The sequence below is a fragment of the Harmonia axyridis genome, chromosome 6 (genome assembly GCF_914767665.1).
Source record: "Harmonia axyridis chromosome 6, icHarAxyr1.1, whole genome shotgun sequence".
Taxonomy (NCBI): domain Eukaryota; kingdom Metazoa; phylum Arthropoda; class Insecta; order Coleoptera; family Coccinellidae; genus Harmonia; species Harmonia axyridis.
The window spans coordinates 2629477-2651611 of record NC_059506.1 but is presented as its reverse complement, the minus strand read 5'-3'; the positions used below and the strand labels follow the sequence as shown (position 1 = coordinate 2651611).

The 22135-nt window shown below is 34.6% G+C and overlaps 1 protein-coding gene across 1 annotated transcript in view; it reads left to right on the top strand.

Annotated features, from left to right (window-relative positions):
• Window positions 1-22135, top strand: part of LOC123682573 — a 386250-nt gene that overhangs the window by 65555 nt on the left and 298560 nt on the right. The window contains exon 2 of the mRNA XM_045621284.1: window positions 10334-10377. The gene's annotated coding sequence lies outside the window, so the exon portion shown is untranslated. The remainder of the gene's footprint in view (window positions 1-10333; window positions 10378-22135) is intronic.

Sequence of the window (22135 nt, the reverse complement as noted above, 5' to 3'; positions counted from 1 at the left end):
TAGACTACTTTCTGTAGGGCTATGTAGAGTCATTGGTCTATGCGGATAAGCCACAAACCCTTGACCATTTGGAAGACAACATTCGCCGTGTTATTGCCGATATACGGCCACAAATGTTTGAAAAAGTCATCGAAAATTGGACTACATCCGAGCCAGTCGTGGCGGTCATATGCCAGAAATCATATTCAAAATGTTATGCCACAAGATTATCTTGCGGATCAGTAAAATTCATGTCAATCGAATAATCTATCGTTGTTTTATTGCAATTTAAAGTTCTATAGCTCTAAAAAACACCCTTTACTTACAAGATAGAATTTCGGGAGAAGGGAAAAAACCGTAATTGAAACATCTGGTAAAATCTTCCTTGGTTAGATCATTCCGACTTAAATATCTGGATCTTAGCAAGAATATGCTACACATTTTCTTCAATTTAGTAATTGCGATATCTTTAATTTTGAGTGAAATAACAGCATTTAGATGGTTTGAGTACACTGAAGAAAATGTGTTTATTGTATCAAAAAAGGTCAATCATTAACTTTTTTTCATTGATACAATGTACTTCTTCTTCAATATTTCAAAATTAAGTCAAAATTAAGATATCATGAATAATAAAAAGACGAAATGTTCAGGAAGATGAGACAACATTCGAGTATTCTTTAACACTTTCGTCTGTCAACGATTCACTCCACAGGATATTCTAAATAAAACCTTACTTTTAATTTTTTTTGTTCACTCCTATATACACGGTGAGTGACCGTGATGGCCGTTTTTGAAAAACTAATAATAATTTTGTTCTGAAAATTTGCAAGTTGGGGTTTGAGAGAATGATCTTTCTCCTTAAAATATTTTCAGACCTTTAAAACTTTTTAAACAGACTACTACTTCTCTATTTCGAATAGCACACTAAGTATATTATTGCATCATTAGATAGCTTTTTTGATCACAATTTTTAGTAATATGCCATACCTTGAGTAAAACTCAAGGGTTCATGAGTTAATGGGATTCTCATGAAAAAAATGGTGGCGACGAAAATTCACATTTTTAAAATATTATTGCAGTTTAAATTTTTTTCAGAAAAACCTTTGTCATTTCCTATTCTGCAAATACGTAGTGTTATAAGACTGTTTGCGGTTTGGAACAAAAATGTACAGGGGGTTTATCAGAAGATCATGAACTTAGACAAGTCAAATCATTCAAATCCAAGATTTCCAATTTAGAATCTATAATTTTTCATTCCATTCAATTTTACGTATAAAAAGAGTGATGTACTTCAACAAATCCTATACCTAAAATGAATACTTTAAAAATTATCGAGAAAAAACTTAAAATGATGAAAAACCGCAATATCTAACTGTATGGAGTAGTCTGTGACAACACAGAAAGTAACTAAAATTCAATGTTTCGTCGCCACCATTTTCTTCATGAGAATCTCATCAACTCATAAACCTTGTGTTTTTACTCAAGGTATGGCATATTGCTGACATTATATTTTCCATAAAGGCCTAATAGGCCATCCCGGTGAATCACCCTGCATAACAAAAAACGAAGTAACTGAGCACGACATCGGAACAGTTATGTTTTCAACGAATCAAGCTATAATTTGAAAAAATATCTGTTGAAATCGGCCAAAGGGTTAAAGAGAAAATAAACTACAAACTTCGTTGAGATTTTTCCCTTTCTCCTAATTTTGCCGGTGTGTAACATTCAGAATATATTTCTACTCAAATCCTGTTTTTTCTTTTTTCAACAGAATAACCTTGGGTGCCTTTTGCCTGCTTTCATTCTGCCAATTTATCAATAAAATTAATGAAATTTTTTCTTACCGAAACAATGAACAACCGCTTCAAAGCCTGTTTCGATGTTCGATATCTATTTTTTTTATTTACACCATCAAAAATTTAATCGTCAAACGATACGTCTTTCGAATACTCATTGGTAATGCGTACCATAAGTATTCAAATATGAACAATTCGAGAAGATCCATTGATAGGAAATACGATATGTAAGCTTGATTGAAACCCTCGGGGTTACCTGATGCATAAACACAATTCCGGTAAGATATTACTCGATTAGGCAGAAATTCAAGTTACAAACCTGGCATAAATTGGCCAACAAATTGGAGAGGAAATTGAATAGTCGCCATTAGGAGCATAATTGGAAGGAGTGGGTTTCGAATGGTGCTCTTGGGAATGTCTTCCTTCGAAAAGGATTCAGGAATGATGAATGATTGGGCTCTCGCCTAAATATGTTAATGTAGTTCTTAGAAGTTCCCCTTGAAAAATTGTTTTCTTGTGACTCTAATCTACACTGTGTCCGTAAAGTATGGAACAAATTCAATTTTAGGTAAACAGACCATTTTAAGAAATAATCCTGAAACACGTCGATTTTTTATTTTAATTTACCGTATTTTAAAATAATAATCTAATATTCAGGGTGATTTACTTTCGAGTAATGACGTCACCGTCATTTTTTTCTGATGGAACACCCCATTTTGTCTCAATTTTCCGATTACTCTAGCTGAGCTGATTCTAAAAATGTATCACATGTTGATTCCAATGGGTGGACAAAAATACAATAGTGTTGTCCGTGCTCATAAAGTAACGCGTAACATTCTTTATTAGCTGAATTAACAATATTATCAAAAATACTTATTGTCTAGCGGCAATTGGTTTGAATGTAACACCGTGTAATTTGTTGCATTTATAGATTAATAAAAATGCGCCGTTTACAAACATGTTTGGTACTTGTGGTATAGCAGACAGAATATGAAAGAAATTATTCTTATATTTTATATATTATATACATTTTTATTGATCTAAAAATGTAACAAACTACAGGGTGTTACATTCAAACCAATTGCCGCTAGACAATAAGTATTTTTGATAATTATTCAATTATTCCCTCTTCTTAATTTCCACCGCTCACAAAAGCTCAATTTCGAATTGCAAATTGTTTCTAGAGAAACTGTGAGACAGCTTTTGTCACTAGAAATTACAATACCTTTGATAAAAAGTAACTACAGTCTCATGAAATAGTCTTATCAAATACCATTCGTGCATGTCATTTTTTCTGTGAAAAAATCGAAAAAACACTAAAAGTATCTGATATTCAAAAAAATATTCTTGCAGGTCTTCGATTCGGATTTTTGTAACCAAAAAGTGATGGGCATTCTTGTATAGAAATATTCGGTTAACCGATGTTTACAATCCTCGATATCATCCGAGTATGAAAATATTCGCATCGCTGAATACTCTGCACCCTATCTTCGTTGCGGAGAGTCTTCGTTTGAATTCGTTATTCCTAAGCAGAACCTACTCGTACTCGACGAGGAATTCTCGTTCATTTTTACGATTATTAAATTTACGATCCTCGTGCTTGTATCGTATCGTGATTTTATCGTGTCGATGAAATCAAAACTATTGTTAGAACTGAAAGAAACTGGAATGTTTGAGAGCTTATTCCCTTTTATAGGAATAAGAAAGAAGGGTTTGTAATAACCTTCAGAGATAATTCATTGATTTTAATATAGCTTTGTACTTTTCTGCCTTCAGTACAGATTTTTTTTTATTTTGAGCATCAGATAACTCTGAAATTCGAAATACATATTAAAGACAGTTTATGAAACTTCAAACTTCAAAACTATTTTCAAATAAATTAGGAATAGAAACTCAAGTATTCGGTAATTATTGTTAGGTTAGGATTGCAACGAAATAATAATTTCATGAATCGCATGAATCTCAGGTCTCAGTGGTTTCCGGAAGAAACGTATTCAGCTCGAAGTAAAAAATTGTTTCCGGTGACTAATTAAATTTCCACCAAGTCATAAAATTTGTAGTTTATTACTTAGCGCGACGTATTCGGAATGCTCGGCTATACTCGACGACATTTTAACGCAATGAAGTTCAAATCGCTCACGAGGATTTTTATACCAATAAACATCAGATTTCAGAAATATGAGGTTATCGAAAACATCTGATTATGTCCAAAAAAGCACTCATCGATGATGATGATCATCGGAGCACAATTGTCACATTTGGGGCTCGGAAAATTTAAGAATGATTGTTGAAAAGCCTCTCCATCCTCAACGTGTCACTCGTTGGTGAAGTTTTTGCGCTGGTGGTGTGATTGAACCTTACTTATTCGAAAATGAGATGTAATTGGTACGGTGAATAAATTGCGCTACCGAGCTAAGATTAATGATTTTTTTGTGGCCGGATTTGGAAGATATTGATGTGGACGACGTTTGTTTGTAATTGGTACGGTGAATAAATTGCGCTACCGAGCTAAGATTAATGATTTTTTTGTGGCCGGATTTGGAAGATATTGATGTGGACGACGTTTATTTGTAATTGGTACGGTGAATAAATTGCGCTACCGAGCTAAGATTAATGATTTTTTTGTGGCCGGATTTGGAAGATATTGATGTGGACGACGTTTATTTGTAATTGGTACGGTGAATAAATTGCGCTACCGAGCTAAGATTAATGATTTTTTTGTGGCCGGATTTGGAAGATATTGATGTGGACGACGTTTATTTTCAACAAGACGGCGCTACGTGCCACGCAAGCTCAATTTTCCAAGATCGTGTTATTTTTCGAAGAAATGATCACAATTGTGATTCAACACACAAGAAAACAACAAAAATTCACATTGATGTGAATTCATATTACCGTACAATTATTTGATTGCTTATAATTAAACAACATAAAAAAAAATAAATGGGACAAATAATAAACTTTTAATGACCACAAAATCTTAGTCTGTCTTTGGCAATAAAGATTCATACATATGTGCTCTATTTTACCTCACCAAAACCAAATACATATGCATAGAAAAATAATGGGATGATGAGTAATTTGTGTTATCCAACATTTTTAGAATGTAGTTCTTCACTATTCAGACCGAACCCATTTTTGCATTCTAAGAACAATTGTCTACGAAAACGTTTCTGACATCTTTTGATGCATTGTAAGAGTTTCGTGAGATTTCGATTAATTTCATTTGCACAGAGGTTGCATAAGTAATTTAGACGAAACACCTTCTCCTAAATTAAAAATCTGAAGATGTTCAAGGTAATCCTCAAGTTAAACTACCTAAGTAGGAGAAATTTCGGATGATTGTAACTGAAATATGTATAATATTCCAGAAGCTTCTTTCAGGTTTTCGTAGTTGAGAAATGAAATTAGGAGCCACCTCGACGAAATTTTCATTAAACTTTTCTGACATCTCTGGAGTCTCCCTGAAATTGGAGCTAAATCTTTCCGTCTAACATGAACTACATCGAAGGTTATTTTGGAATTTCATTCGTTCTTATCATTTTATTCTTTCAATAATTATATTTCTGCGAACACTGAGAGAAGTATTTATTTGATATTATCGAAAATACATTATAGTTTATAAATCATTTATTGGATATATGGACGAACAAATATTAGTTTCATGGAAATAAATAATTTATTTGAAATCCTATCAATAATCATAATTTATTATTACAATTTATTTATTTACGCATACTTATATTAATAATGCTGAAGAAATATTCATTTGAAGGAAATAAATATAGTTGAGGTTAATATATTATTGAGTATGTGGCATTTCACATATGCCTACTTATGCGTTTCGTCCATGGCACACACACCGGACTCATCAGTGTGACTTTGGTGTATTTGTGTGTGCCGTGTCACAGACGCTTGGGGAATTTATTATTATCGGGAGCCGCCGGGACTCGAACCCGGAAACTTGTCGCATCTCGGTTAGTGAGTCTACATTCTTAGCCTCTAGGCCACCGAAAGCTGTGTTTTATTGTTGCTATGTGGAGCTTTATGAGAAGCCGCCACATGACTCCCTCCCCAGTGACGGAGGAACGAAACTTATGCGTGTTACGTGGTCATCGGTGCAGCCGGGTGATTGCCGCCTAATCAGAGCTGCACCTCGCGGCATCGTGCGGACGGTGAATGCCGCCTATTCAGGTCCGCTATACCGCGGCAGACCAAGGAGCACGTATTGCACGTCATGGGAATGGGCGTCTAGAGTTTCGTTGGAAATTGCAGATATATGGGAGCTACGCATCAACCTTTCTGCTTTCCAGGACACATCGCTAAGAGGGCCATTCCCATCACGTCGGGCTTGCGTGCTGTGACGACGGAAACACGAGGCTCGGCGTGCCATCGGCTCTAGTGTCCGATGGACACCCCAGTAGCCGTAACGCTGAGCGGGGCAGTGAGTCGCCTCTGCGCTCAAACGCCGCAGCTTTCCGCCATCACTTCGGGGTCACCAATGTGGCATTTCACATATGCCTACTTATGCGTTTCGTCCCTGGCACACACACCGGACTCATCAGTGTAACTTTGGTGTATTTGTGTGTGCCGTGTCACAGACTCTTGGGGAATTTATTATTATCGGGAGCCGCCGGGACTCGAACCCGGAAACTTGTCGCATCTCGGTGAGTGAGTCTACACTCTTAGCCTCTAGGCCACCGAAAGCTGTGTTTTATTGTTGCTATGTGGAGCTTCATGAGAAGCCGCCACAAGTATTAATTAATAAACCTTATTTATATGTACCTAATATGTATCCATGCTGAATAAAAATAAGATTTCAATTCAGTAATGGTTAACGAATTTTTTAGATAATTATTTTGGTTGTTTCTATCATCCGATTGTTAAGGTGTGTGTAAAAACGTTTGCCAAACTAGGTAATATTTCAGAATTCATATTGAAGGTATCCGGGTTCGAACCCTAGTCATCTTGATTTCATCTGTTCACTCTAAACCACTCTTCTGCCAACATCAGTAATAACTAATCAGGTACAAACGATCTAAACCCAAAATTCAGTACAGATGTGCTTAGCGGCGTTCAATAAGCCCATAGTAACACAGATTTTATATTTAAAAAGGAAATTCAAATCAAAGAAAAAGTTCAAGGACAGATCCTTCAAGGAGATGCGCTTCTCTTTGAGGGATGTGTCCTTAAACTTTTCCACAGATTGGATCACTAGAATTATGTAAGTTTATTAATTATTAATAAATCCTATATTCTGAGTGAATAAATTATTGAATTCTTGTAAGAGTTTATTCATAAATAGCAAATGTTCTTTAACTACCAGTTGAAAATTTGTTGACACTGAATTTATGTTATTTGTGGGGATAACGTAAGTTCATAGATATAAATTATTTATCACCGAAACATATTGAATATTATCAAATACCTTGTAAACAAATATTTTATTCTCTATTAATAAACTTTTTTGAATGCATAATAACTATTGATGAATATATCAAATATAAATCTGCTGTAATAGTTGTGAATAAGTAACCTCCAAATAAGTGCTTTATTGATAAAAAATATGGATTTCTCCCAGTGAACATTTTCGAAATTACATCTTTCTGAACTGTCTACTAGTTTAATGATCTTTGCCTGAAATCCAGTGAAAATATTCATATTAATTTATTTCTTGACGTAGGTGAAAATCTTCACTTAAATAGTAAGAAATATATTGGACTTCAAAATTTTCAATAAAACCCTTCTTTATCGATTATGTATTGTGTACCTTACTCTATAACAGATTTCAAGGAATACTGCATGTTGAGTTCATTCAGAATTTTTTCTTTTTTTCTCTTTTGAATTGAGAATTGTTGTCCTATTCTCTCTTTGATATTTAGACAAATTCTGAAAATAAATGATTGTTTTTATTATTATCTTCCTCACTCACAGAAACATAGCTCTCTCATCAACTAAAAATAATTATTAGGATGAATAAATTGAATTGAATTCAATAATGAATTAAAGGCAATTTTTCGATAACTTCTACTAAATATCCTAAAAAATGGATTCAATTCTAAGCACTTCATGACATTGATATTAGGCATCCAAGAAATATTTTACCCTATCAAACAGCATTTCGAATGCACAAATATGAGTTCTTAGAACTAGGTCAACCATCATTGCAGTTGAAGTCTGCTGTAATCAGTTTCAGTCAGAGCAATTAACCTATTCTTAGAAGATGCAACTAACCTCATATTGCAGAAGTGACTTTTCATTATATAAATATTCTTATTCCTACTCTCTCAGTATTTCGTTAATTTAAACAATCATACTCGACACTTGTTCATAAAATTTTTTTCAGGAACAAGTGCAGCGATGTAATTTCTGTGGCTTCTTAATTTTCTGAAAGTTCATCTGAATGCAATTAAGTATACACCTTCATTTATTATAGAAATTCCAATTTGGGCATGAAATCAATAGATGTTACATTTCGCAAAATAAAGAATGTCATAGAAGTTCGAGGGGCAGTGTGAAATGTGTTCTTGATGGATAGAGCTTTCTGGAGTACTCGCAGTATCTTTTGTAATTCAAACCTATTTTTGTTTACAGATTGCTACGCCAGAGATGTCAGTCAGGGATTTTACCCACGCCTAAATTATTTAACAACGAACCTCAGGAAAAAATGCAATGGCGATAAATCACAAGATATTGGCGACTAATTCACATTGCCAAAACGAGAATTTACGCGTCCTGGGAATATTTTCGCAATGAAGCCAAAATTCCATATCATAATTTCAGACAAAAAAAAATTTGTTATGATTTGGCTATAGCGATGAGAATTGACAGTTTGAGTGACACTATCTCCATTTTCAAGTACGTGCCAACTAGCGCAACTAGGGGGGCTGTAGCTCCAAGGCCCCCAAAGATACCAACAATTGAGACAAAGTTTTTCAATGGAAATACCATTATGTCTCCAACAGATTTTCGTTCATTATATAAAACCCAGCATCATTTATTGCTTCAGTTGTCAACTTCAATATAGAAAGAATTTCTTGGAGGTTGGTCCTCAAAGATAATAATAAAACTCGCATTTGATTGCCACCTCCAATTAAGCAATTACTATTCCTTTGTAGCAAGAATTATGGTTGAACACATCCTACAAAAAGACTTCCTGAAGCCGAGGAATGCTAGGATTGTTATATAAAATATTTTTTCGAAATGACAACACCGCCTCGAGTATACCAATAATTCGACCTCTTTCAAATTCACTTAACTAGCTATAAATTCTGCGTACATGTGCTCTTGGCATTTTAACAACATCTAAACATCGACTTTGGTCTTCTCGAACAGCTGGTTCATTGCAAAATATAAAAAACTGGCAAAAAAACGACTACTCATCGCTGTAAACCGTCTACTGCTGCCGTTAATAAATAATAATAATATTTAAGCAACGAAAATTGTTTATATGAAAAAAAATTCACGATTATTTTCTCCAAATTTCAATCATTTACTCCTTGCGATACTATCTATGTTGAACCAAAAAAATTTAAATTTTCAGTCAGGGGCTATTCGAATCACCCCCATGTATGTTATGCGATTTTTCACGGTTTTCGAGTTATGAATTTTTGTATGAACTTTGAGAATTTTTGACTTGATCATTTTGAAAAAGATATAAAAAAAAAGTAGAAGACTTTCCTGTCAATTTTTTTTTGTAACCTAATCTCCATGAACTGTACTTTTATATATAAAATAACCAGCTTCGTTACTTCGATGAAAAATTATGGAAATATTGGTCTCAAGTGAAAAAGTTAATAAAAAATGGTACTTAACAATCTACTTTTACTAGAATTAACCTTCAAAGATTTTTCCGTGAAAAAACCGTGAAAAACATGGGGGTGATTCGAATTGCCCATGATACGAGGAACCGGTTTTTTTTCTTTTTGACGTCAATCTCTTCGCCACCCTGTATTTCCTCTGAATTTACATATTCAACATTGAACCTTTCATTATGATTCAAAATGAATTATTCAACTTATAAATCATATACAAATGTAGCTTCGCTCATCTTCTGAGCTAAGCAATTGTCTATGATCGTTGAAATACGCCTATCGTTCTTGATACTCAATATAATATTCACGATTGAAAGGTGAATGTGATTAGCGAATGTCATATTACCAGGGCAGATACATCCGTAATAAAAACTTTATTTAATAGTACCGAACAAAAATATTTATTACACAATATTGAAAACGAGATTTCATGAATTACGGGTGATTGTAAAACCGAAAATAACAAATTATAGACTGGGATGGAAATGCTATCAACTGTAATAATAACCACAATACTTTTTTATTGACCGTGCTAGGGATTATGAAAAAGAGAAACAATATTTATAGTTTCATCTAGATCGTATGGTGTTATCTGAATTTTTTATAGTTTTGTCCATATGTGGCATGTGTTTATCAGAATGATGCTATGAAATAATCATCAATTGCTTTTAACCTGATGAGTCGATTTTTTCGTAAACAAAAAAAAATTATTGAATCAATTCGTTCAATTCATTTTTTTTTCAGTTTTGGAAGTTCACCTGGCATGATGGAAGTCCTCAACCAATAAGGTGAGCCATATTTACAATCTTCTTCGAAAACTGCATAAAGGATTCAATTGAAGATCAATTGAATCACCCGGTATCAATTTTTGAGTACCGCCAAAGTTGCAATTCATTTTGAAACTGCGGCACTGCATAGTATAGGTGTCTGACATGAATATTTTTAAGATACATTGTGTGACATGAGTGGTTGGCCATAGTCCTGGTTAATTAAGGTGATCCTGTCCTTCGAGAAAAGTAGCTTGTTGTGTATCCTAAGACTATTAATTTTGGAGATACAGGGTGATTCATGAAAATGAGTCTAAATTTCTGATATCCATAACTTGGAAACCAGCAGTCCGATTTCATTAAAATTTGTGTGTTTACTTCATCATCATCTTCATCATCATATAACCCTTTGCTTCCATTGTTGGACATAGGTCTCTCCCATTTTATTCCACTCGCTTCTGTCCTGCGCTGTCCGAATCCAGTTATTAGATGTTCTTTTTATTTTTTTTACTTCATACAACCCTTCAAAACATTTCATGAAATTTTAATATTTCCAGCGCAGTAGGTACTCAGATTAATGGGTTTTTTCTTTAAGTTACACAATTCATTGTGATGAATTCAACTAAATATTTGAATAGACACTTTTCAAAAAAATAGCAAACGAAAAATTTTAAATTAGTTATTCAAAATACTGTCCTGTATTAAGTTCTTTCGTGAAAATATGTATTTGATGTTAAGGCTGGAATTTTGAATTTTATTCTTTTCTGTTCAACTTTTCTTCATTCTAAAATCCTCATCACCTACTGAGTGTTGTAACACGCTACGTAAAATATTGATTTAAGGTATGCATGATCAAACTGTGGATTCTTTTGAAACTAGGAATTAAATTCAAAACAATATTACGTAACAATCTCGGAACATGTTTAGTGTGATTCTATTCGTTTAACAGCAAAAATAAGTAATGAAAATTGAATTTTTGAGAAAATTTTAATTCAATTCTAACTCTTCTCGATTACTTTCTGTGGGGTTATTTGAAACATAAGATTGCCATTGTGAATAGTTGCGGGATAAGAGCTTGCACAAATATCGGAACAACTTTTCCACTCTCGAGCAGTCAGAAATGGAAGGATTTTCGAGTTTTCTTGAAACTACACTAACTACAAGAGCAATGTCTGGTCGTGTATCATCAGGTTAAAGTAACGATTGCTTCATCAATAAGGAGAAGAACAATTCAATTCATCCTCATCTTCTTGACAAGTTGAGGAACTTGTCAAATGTCAAAAGTGACAGCTGCCCTGGTATCGGGCTATCCGAAATAAAACATCTTACTGAAAACCCTGTACAACTAAAAACTTCATACACATAGAAAACACCCTGTTTTTTTATTAAGATGTCTTCGACAATTTATATAGAAGTTGCATTTTTCATCTTTACTATATACTATAACTTATGTATGTTACTCTATTTCTGCATCGTAATGAGTTCATTCAGTTCTAAAACTCATTACAGCATTGTTTTCAGTTATATTTTTCGTTTTGTGGTTGTCTATACTGACTTCCAATCCTATCAAATTTCAACAAACGTCAATAATTGTCAATATAATAATAATAATTTGGATATGGTGAAATGATTTGCAACATTAACCGCAATTTCTCTGGTGGTGTTAAATCGACATTGTCAGACATAATCCACGAATTTAATGCGTAATTGTAAATTATTTCAAAATTCGATACGTACGATTTATATCCTAATTTCTTGATCTGTCAATTTTGGTAACAGTCACACCAACTGCCAAGATACAATACAAATGTCACTAGGGTATATAATCTGAATTTTTCATTGAATTTCGACAATATTTCACAAAACTTGACTGAAATAGAGAAAATATCTTTCTATACTCGTTGCAGAAGGCAATTCCAACACTCATGCACCTTCGTTGCTCGTTTTCGAATTTCGCATTCTTGTTGGAATAGGAACCCATTCTGCAACTTGTTTTAGAATATACTTATATGTATTTGTTTTATTTTGCTGTTTTATTTCATTCAAAATCACTTAGTGTAATATTATATTAAAACATTTCAGTATTCTTCATTCACTAGAATTTAATTTTTTACGCATTATTGCAAGATTCCTCATCGGAAGAAGAAAGTTCTGCGTCATCATCGCAGCAGGTGCTGGATTTTTACTCGGGCCGGCCCTGTTCGTAAAAATAAATGTAAACAATAAAATCTCAAGAAGACCTTGTTCTTAATCAAAGAATTCCTCCGACCTTCTCCGCAATCAAAGAAAACCACAACGTAACATTAGACGAGAACCATAATGTACAAATGGGACAAATCTTAAAAAAATACTTCAATCTGTTTTCATAGCATACTTGAGTGGAATTCATGCGTAAAATCCGAAAAAAAACCATCTCGTTATACGCTTCGGCACACCGGTTAGATTTGAGAAACAAGATGTTCCGTTGTTTGTTTATTTATAAACGTCTTATCGTTTATTTCTTTTCATCTCATGTTTAATCTTTGATGAATTGTATACGAGTATTTAACGAGGTTGCATGATCGGGAGTTTATTGGATATTTCATATGTTTGGCGTTCTTCCAAATTCATAACCAGCTCCATGAATATTTCAGTTGGAGTAGCGTGACTCACCTGAGACGGAAAAGCAATCAGGAAGAAAGGTTGCTTCGATGAAGAAAGAAACTGAATTTTCGTCCGAATTCTTAGGAAGTTTTTTGTGAACCGTTAATCTACAGGGTGATTCGGTGATTCACCGGGATGGCCTAATAGACGTTTATGGAAAACTAATCATAATTTTTAGTTGGCAATTTGCATATTGGGGTTTGAGGCAATGATCTTTCTCCCTAAAACATTTTCAGATCACTACTATAGGGTGTTTTCTTTCGAGGTATATAACTTTAAGTTGGCATTTCTGTTCAAGATGACGACCGATTTAACAGCTGTCAAGTGATTTATTCTCAGTTTGGTTTGGCAATTCATCATGAATACACTCACGCCTTAACAACGCTTACAAATACAAATTTCATTGCGAAAATATTGATTCTGTGCGGAATACGTTTCGCGCACTAAGTCCATTAGCGATGAAGCGCACTTCTGGTTGAATGGCTATGTCAACAAACAAAACTGCTGCATTGGAGTGAAGCTAATCCTCAAGTATATGTCGAAACACCGTTACATCCAGAAAAACTGACTGTTTGGTGCGCTTTATGGGCTGGTGGAATCATTGGTCCGTACTTCTTCAAAAACGATTATGGCCAGAACGTTTCAGTCAATGGTGATCGGTATAGAGCCATGATTACTAACTTTTTCATTCCTGAATTGAACAACCATGATATCCAGGAGCTGTGGTTCCAACAAGACGGCGCAACATGCCACACAGCTCGTGCCACAATCGATTTATTGAAAGACACGTTTGGTGACCGCCTAATTCCACGTTTTGGACCTGTGAATTGGCTTCCAAGATCTTGTGATTTAACACCGCTAGACTACTTTCTGTGGGGCTATGTGAAGTCATTAGTCTATGCGGATAAGCCACAAACCCTTGACCATTTGGAAGACAACATTCGCCGTGTTATTGCCAATATACGGCCACAAATGTTGGAAAAAGTCATCGAAAATTGGACGTCCAGATTGGACTACATCCGAGCCAGCCGTGGCGGTCATATGCCAGAAATCATATTTAAAATGTAATGCCACAAGATTATCTTGCCGATAAATAAAATTAATGTCAATCGAATAATCCATCGTTGTTTTATTGCAATTCAAAGTTCTATAGCTCTAAAAAAACACCCTTTACTATTAATATTGTCGTCAAAAAAGCTATCTAATGATGCAATAATATACTGGGTGTGCCATTTGAAATAAGGAAGTAGTAGTATGTTTCCGGTATAACCGGAAGTTGTAGAGATCTGAAAATATTTTAGGGTCTCGAACTAGTCGAACTCCAACATTCAAATTTGCAGCACAAATTCATGATGAGTTTTTCATGGACGTCTAATAGGTCATCCCTATGAATCACCCTGTATAAGAACTGCCATGCAGGTATCTTATATTTCAATGATATACAGAGTGATGTAAGGGACAATGGCTCAGTGGAGATAGATTTTTGTTTTTTGAATGGCGTAAATTTTATCGGACTTCTTGATATATTGAAAGCAAAATATTACACACTTTTCATATCCATTTGGTGGAATAATATTTTCGTTACACCAATAATACTGATTTCCGAGTCCGACTCATTTCAATAACTCCCAGAAAAATATAACATAAAGTTATTGGATCGATTGAATGCAAAAATTAAGAAAAAACGTCCTCAAATATAAAAGAAATTCTCTTTCGCCAAGACAATACTTCTTGTCACCAATCGATGAAAACCATGGTTATTAAGGAAAATCCACGCACACGTCGATTTTTATTTTCGGAAACAATTTATCCTGTGCTTTTTTTAATTCACTATTTCTCACCTCCTACTTCTCGCAACCCTCTACTTAATTTTGTCAAATGGGAATATATGGATTGTGATACATCAAATGAAAGGTAATTTGATTACCTTTTCAGCCATGTGGCTAAAAACAGAATTGATTGTGCCTTTTTTTATTAAAAAGTTAGGAAATAATTTACAATTTGTGATTACAGAGTAACTGCAATCAGACCATTATTCTTTTACTAATTATCATTGAGGGGAAATCTATGTATCCATGAATTTATTATTTCGAAAGAAGGTCTCTCTATGCTTTTTTGAATTTACGCTCCACATCCCTCTAATGGTTTTTCCAAATAGGAATATATGGATGGTGATACATCAAATGGAACGACGATTGTACATTGAGCAGTATGATTGAAAAAATAATTTGTTAAGTTATTTTATTATTAGAAAATCAACAATTTTTGGTTGGTGTCAGGTTCTTATTCTTGAAATAATAAATTTGATGTATCACAATCCATATATTCCCATTTGAAAAAATTAAGTAGAGGGATGCGGGGCGTACGATGTGAGAAATATCAAACTCAAAAAAGCACAGAATAAATTGCTTTTGAAATTAAAAATCGACGGGTGCGAGAATTTTCCTTAACAATTCTTATACTTGTAGGGTTTTTATATCGTTGTCTAGGGGTTTATATAAAAGGCCGCCGGAACTTAACTATTGTTTATTTACACTATGTACAATTCAACGTCAATTGAATGTACAGCCACTGAACTTTCGTCTATTGTCTATCGAAGCTATTTTATTCCGTCTAACTGTTAATAGTCTAATTATCGAATTATTAGCGTTGATCCGTCTATATCTAACGTCGAATTATCTTACTCGCTGCGTCTACTATTTTACGTCGAATTCTATGCGTCTATCACGTCGAATTCTTTAACCTTTCCCGTCTAATCTGTAACGTCGAATCCTAACTATGTTCGTCTCCTCTCTTACGTCGAATTCCACCCTCGTTCATCTGTATCGTACCTCAGTCCTTAAGTCTCAAGTACCTCTTCCCCTTACGTCTCCCTATATCGATAAATCTGCATGGTCCAACCTTTTAGGGTCGATCGTGTAGTTCTCGTTTCGTAAAGTCAGTAGCGTATCATTAAGTCGGGTGTTAAGAATTTGGATCCCACATACTTTTTTCGCACGCTATATATTCTCATATGTCGATCCTATATACTTGATACACGATATATTAAAATGATATTGAATATGAAAAAATCATGAGAATATTCTTCTAATACCGCTTCGTAACGATGAGAATATTCGATGGGGTAACATATCAGTAATTGAATTTTTTGTCAATAATATTTGGCGAGACTCGTAGCTATTGAATGGTATTCAATACTACACGTTTTCTATATGAAAATCTCTTGAAGATCCATATTCATCTTTCTTTCATTGAAATAAAATTCCAATATAAATATATTCATCGTTGGGTAATGTGTAGTATAGAAAACGACAATAAAAAATCATTACGCCTATCTCTCGATTTCGCCATACTGAAATGGGGGATATATTAATATCTACTGTCGAAAAAAATTTCAACAATTCTCCAGAATTGATATTTCTTCTGGTTCTTCGACAGTTAATATTCGAGCTTCAAACATTCATAAAGACATGTATCCCTTCATTATGTGTACATGAGACACTTGCAAAAAATAATATTTTATAATTCTCATTAGTATTGATTACAATTGAAGCATATTTCACCCTCTTCAATAGAGATTAAAAGGATATTGCCATAAAATTTGGTTCAAAAATCGTTTTTATATTGCATTTATCCTTCGAGCTTGAGAAAACAATGACTTTTTGGGGAGAAATCGAAAAATCAAATAAAAAAAGTATTTCTCGAAATTGGAATATCTTTTTATGTTTATGCTTTGATAATTCTTTTAAATTTTGATCGGCTCGACAAACTATGGTCTCATAAAACATGTATTCGAGAAATCACATCCAGTATCATTATAACTATGATAGTGAAGAGCTTTCCAATAGGAGGTTTTATTTTAAATAGTCAGCAGCTATTACTTCTGAAGCTATCATAGTTATATTTTCAAGTCTGAACCTACCCTGCAAATTTCAAGATTATAGCTCTTTTTGTGAGGCAGTTATCCTGTTTACGAATGGATGGACTGACAGAATAGAATTTGAGTATAGATTCGTCATTATTGAGTCGGACAGAATCATTTGAAACCAATCCCGGTTGAAAATTCAAAAAGTACAGACATTGTGACGAAATGATAGAGCGATATATTCAGTGAACGAGCGCTGAAAAAGCGGGAATCCAATGTAAAGGGTGTTTTTTTAGAGCTATAGAACTTTAAATTGCAATAAAACAACGATGGATTATTCGATTGACATGAGTTTTATTTATCCGCAAGACAATCTTATGGCATTACATTTTAAATATGATTTCTGGCATATGACCGCCACGGCTGGCTCGGATGTAGTCCAATCTGGACGTCCAATTTTCGATGACCTTTTCCAACATTTGTGGCCGTATATCGGCAATAACACGGCGAATGTTGTCTTCCAAATGGTCAAGGGTTTGTGGCTTATCCGCATAGACCAATGACTTTACATAGCCCCACAGAAAGTAAGCGGTGTTAAATCACAATATCTTGGAGGCCAATTCACAGGTCCCAAACAACCATTTACTTATCCTTGGAGGATATTCTTGCAAGTATGAGGTTATCATTATGAATACGAAAAAAAGGAAAAGGTTATACTCTTACTTTTTTCTTCAATTCAAAACCTTATACTTCTACCAAGGATGTACTTTAGTTTTATGAATACGGCCCATAATATGTGCGAATTCTTCATGACCATGACAAAGTTATGTTTTCTATCATCGCTCATTTGTTGTGAGATCTCTAAGAAGTTGAGAGCTTATGTAATTAAGGAAAAGCAGGTATGTTTTTTTAAGCTTCGTTTCTGTGTCCCAGCTCCACCTCGGCCACAACTCACAGCAATATAGTAAAGTTGGAAATATGGTGAAATATCATATTCCAATCAGAAAATCCTTTTCCCGACAGGAAGATTGGGGAGAAGCTCGCAGAAAAGCGATTTGTCAGCCAGAAACTTGAAAAGGGTATCCCATCGGATAACACACGGCGATCGAGCACGAAAACCGTGATATTTTCTGTTTTCTGCGAGCGGTCTTATTGACCTAAGCTTATTAGATTGCTCCCAGTGAAATGACGGTAATAATTGAATCGGCATCTGAGGCGGAAGAATTTCTGGGAACGTGGGGAGCTAACGAGAAAACTGACAACGGCAACTTGTTGTATACCCCCCGATCATTACGTCGTTGAAAGGGTTTTCAGACCGTATTACAAGTTGTGCTCTCCAAGTCGGTATCCCTTACAGATGGGGTGGTGTGAAAGGAGATTGGAGGGGTGCGAAAAAACGGAATGTTCGCAGTTCGTATAATGATAAAAATTTATGGTGCATATAATTTCAATCACTTAGTTTCATTTTTTGTTTGGCGTTCTTTGCCCTTTGTTAAACACTTCCGGAGGTTCAACTACACAATACTAGAAATGTGATAATCTAGTGTTTTAGCCCTTTTTAAGTTATTATGATGTTTAGTTTCGACAACGTCGCGTATTCTAGAAATATCGAGACTTATGTTTTGTTAGATTATCAATTAGATGTATGGTTATCGAAAAGAAAAGTTTAAGTTTGGTAGTATAAAGTTTTCGGTGTTTAATATAACGGTTTTGGTTTCATTCACGGACATATTAAATATATTAAGATTACAGTTCATTAGAAGGACAGTTTGCATTGTATAAATCCCATTCTGTTCCATTTCAATCCTTTACCCTGTTCTCTTACATCCTTATATACAGAGCGGTGCTGTGTGGAAGCAGAGAGCAGTTAATATTGGTAAGACTATTATAACATCATTTTTATTGGTTCAAATAGGGAAAAACTAGTGTTGAATTCTTGAATTTTTATTTTTTTTTACACAATGTCGAATGAATGAACGGGGTGTCCCAAATTCGATGCTGATTGAGAGCATATTAGGAACTATGAAGTTTTCAAGGACCCCGCTTTATTTTTTCGTAATAATAAGATTTCAGCAATCAGATCATAAAAGTTTGGCTGCGTTCTCGAGTTACAGGTTACAGGGTGTTCCTCATCGAGATATTCGAAGAATTCTAAAACGCTTTTTTCAGTTTACATATGTATTCTTTTGAGTTGAATAGCTTGCTAGACTTTTCCCTGGATGTCATGATTGCCAGGCATAACAGGCCAATTGAAAAGTACCCGTGTACCATAGTTAATAGTTATTTATTATACAAGGGAAAAAAGTATTAGATTTTAGCTCGAGGTTAAACCGGTTAAAACCGAGAGCTAAAATCTAATATTTTTCCCGTGTATAATACACTATTTTTTTCTGTGACAGGAAAAACGACAATTTAATAGTGAAAGAACATATTATTACAATATATTAAAGTCAGAATGTTATCGTTATGAAATTTGAATATTTAAACTAGTAAGCTGTAATTAGACCTGCGTTGCTAAGGGGAAACTTCAAAGTAATCAAATATCTGTCAATTTGATTTTGTGATTTGTTTGAAAAATTGCGAACTCAGTAATAATTGTTTAATAGTTACTTTGTTAAATAATATAAAGTTGAAAAATGTCTGATTGCGAGTTTTCTCTGACTCCACCGGAGTTGATAGAAGCAGCGTAAGTAGCGTCACGAAAATTATTGCCAGCTAAATCGCGGAAAATTTACGAAACCGCGTATTCAAGATTTATGGAATGGAAAATGAAAAAGACATGCAGTTCTTTCTCGGAGACAGTGTTATTGGCTTATTTTTCGGAACTGATACAACAACAAAAGCCATCAACAGTGTGGTCGAATAATTATTATCCTTTTATCTATATATAGATAAATATATATCCGGGAAAAAAGTACTCACTTTTTTCCCGGGGAAAAAAGTAATTTCGTGAAAAGTCATATTTTGTTACCTGTCAACAGAGATAAAATGTCAAATTTTTTTCCCGTCACAGAAAAAACATATTTTTTTGGCAAAATTCGATTTTATTATTCAATATAGTTGCATTCGAGGCGATTTTTAGCGATCTTCCAACTTTTCGATACCATTTTTTTTTTTTTTTTTGAACGACTTTATTTTTCAATTAGATTCAACAAGGCGACATTTGGCTTGAAGCTACTCTTACATGTAACCTCAATTTTTGTAGTACGATTTGTCTTTCGCTTCAGAATAGACCTCAGTTTCGGCGATTACTTCTTCATCGGCGCTAAATTTCCAGTGAGCATTCTTTTGAGGTCGGAGAACAGGAAAAAGTCGCTGGGGGCCAGATCTGGAGAATACGGTGGATGCAGAAGCAATTCGAAGCCCAGTTCATGCAATTTTGCCATTGTTTTCATTGATTTGTGATACGGCGCATTGTCTTGATGAAACAGCACTATTTTTTTCTTCAAATGGGCTCGTTTTTTGACGATTTCATCCTTTAAACGATCTAATAACGCTATATCATAATCGCTATTGATGGTCTGGCCCTTTTGGAGGAATATTATACCATGCGCATCCCAGAATACTGATGCTTTAACCTTGCAAGCTGAGTGTTGTGTTTTTCTTCGCTTTGGATTCGGTATATCGTGTGCAGTCCACTCAGCTGACTGTCAATTGGACTCCGGAGTGAAATGATGGAGCCATATTTCATCCATTGTCCCATATCGATGCAGAAATTCAGGTTTATTGCACTTGAACAGCTTCAAACACTGCTCAAAATCATTAACACGTTGTTGTTTATGATCGATTGTGAGCTCGCGCTGCACCCATTTTGCTCACAGCTTTTTCATGTATAAATATTCGTGAATGATATGATTTACAGATTCAGATGATATCTTCACAATATCTGCTATCTCGATCAACTTTACTTCACGGCCATTCAAAATTATTTTGTGAAATTTATCGATTTTTTCGTCGGTGACAGCCTCTTTTGGGCGTCCACTGCGTTCGCCGTCTTCGGTGCTCATTTCACCACGTTTAAACTTAGCATATCAATCAATGATGGTTGATTTTCTTGGTGAAGACCCCGGAAACTCTTCATCAAGCCAACTGTGATTTTTCCCTTCAAAAAGCAATATTTCATCAGCACACGAAATTCTTTTTTTCCCACCTTTTTTCAAATAACAAAATTAGCTACACTCACAACGCAATATCTCACAAACTAATGAACGGACTGCTGTCAAATTTTGACACGTATCGTTTGAAGGTTTGTACTAACTAAAAATCATAAAGATTCAATACCAGCACCGTCATCTGAGCCAGGGCCGCCACCAGACATTTCAGAGCCTCGGAAAAATAAAATTTTGCCGCCCTGCTCTGCTTAATTTTTAAGAATTTTCTTCAAAGAAACCTCTGTTATTCCTTTCAATCATCTTTTCAATTTCATATGGAATTGTATTTTTTCTATTTGAAATCACGCTCTATTTATTAGACTAAAGTCAAATCTAGACTAAAGTCAAATCAAAGTAACAAATCTGTTATATTTCACAGACTTGATCCTATCAGCGTTTAGCGAGAGATCACAGGTCGATGCAGTCTATACAGACTTTGCTAAGGCTTTTGATAGGTTGCCTCACTGGCTACTTATTATTAAACTCAAAGCATTAGGCTTTCGACCACCCTTACTCGAGTGGATTTCAGATCGTTTGATTGGGTTGACACAGTTCATAAAGATTTCTGATACTCTGTCCGGGGGTATTGAAGTTAGTTCAGGAGTCCCACAAGGATCACCCTTGTCTCCAATTTTATTTTTGTGTTTCATCAATGACATAAAAAGTGTCATAAGATTCTGTCACTTTCTACTGTTCGCAGATGACATGAAACTCTTTCGTCTTATAAGATCCCTGAATGATTGCTTGTTACTTCAGAGAGATATAGAAGACGTTATTAAATGGTGTGTACATAATCAGTTGGAGATTAATGTGAATAAATGTCATATTATGCGATTTTTTCGGACTAATTCGACGATCTTATTCGATTATTCAGTAGACTCGTGTCTATTGAAATCGGTCAACACGGTGAGGGATCTTGGAGTGTTGCTAGATGCTGGTTTGAGTTTCATAGAGCACATAAATCATATTACATCGAGAGCTTTTAGAATGCTTGGCTTCATCAAAAGACATATGCAGGACTTTAGTGTCTCCTCCATAAAAACAATTTATATAGCTTATGTGAGGAGCATCTTAGAATATTCATGTATAGTATGGTCACCTCATTATGCGATACATATAC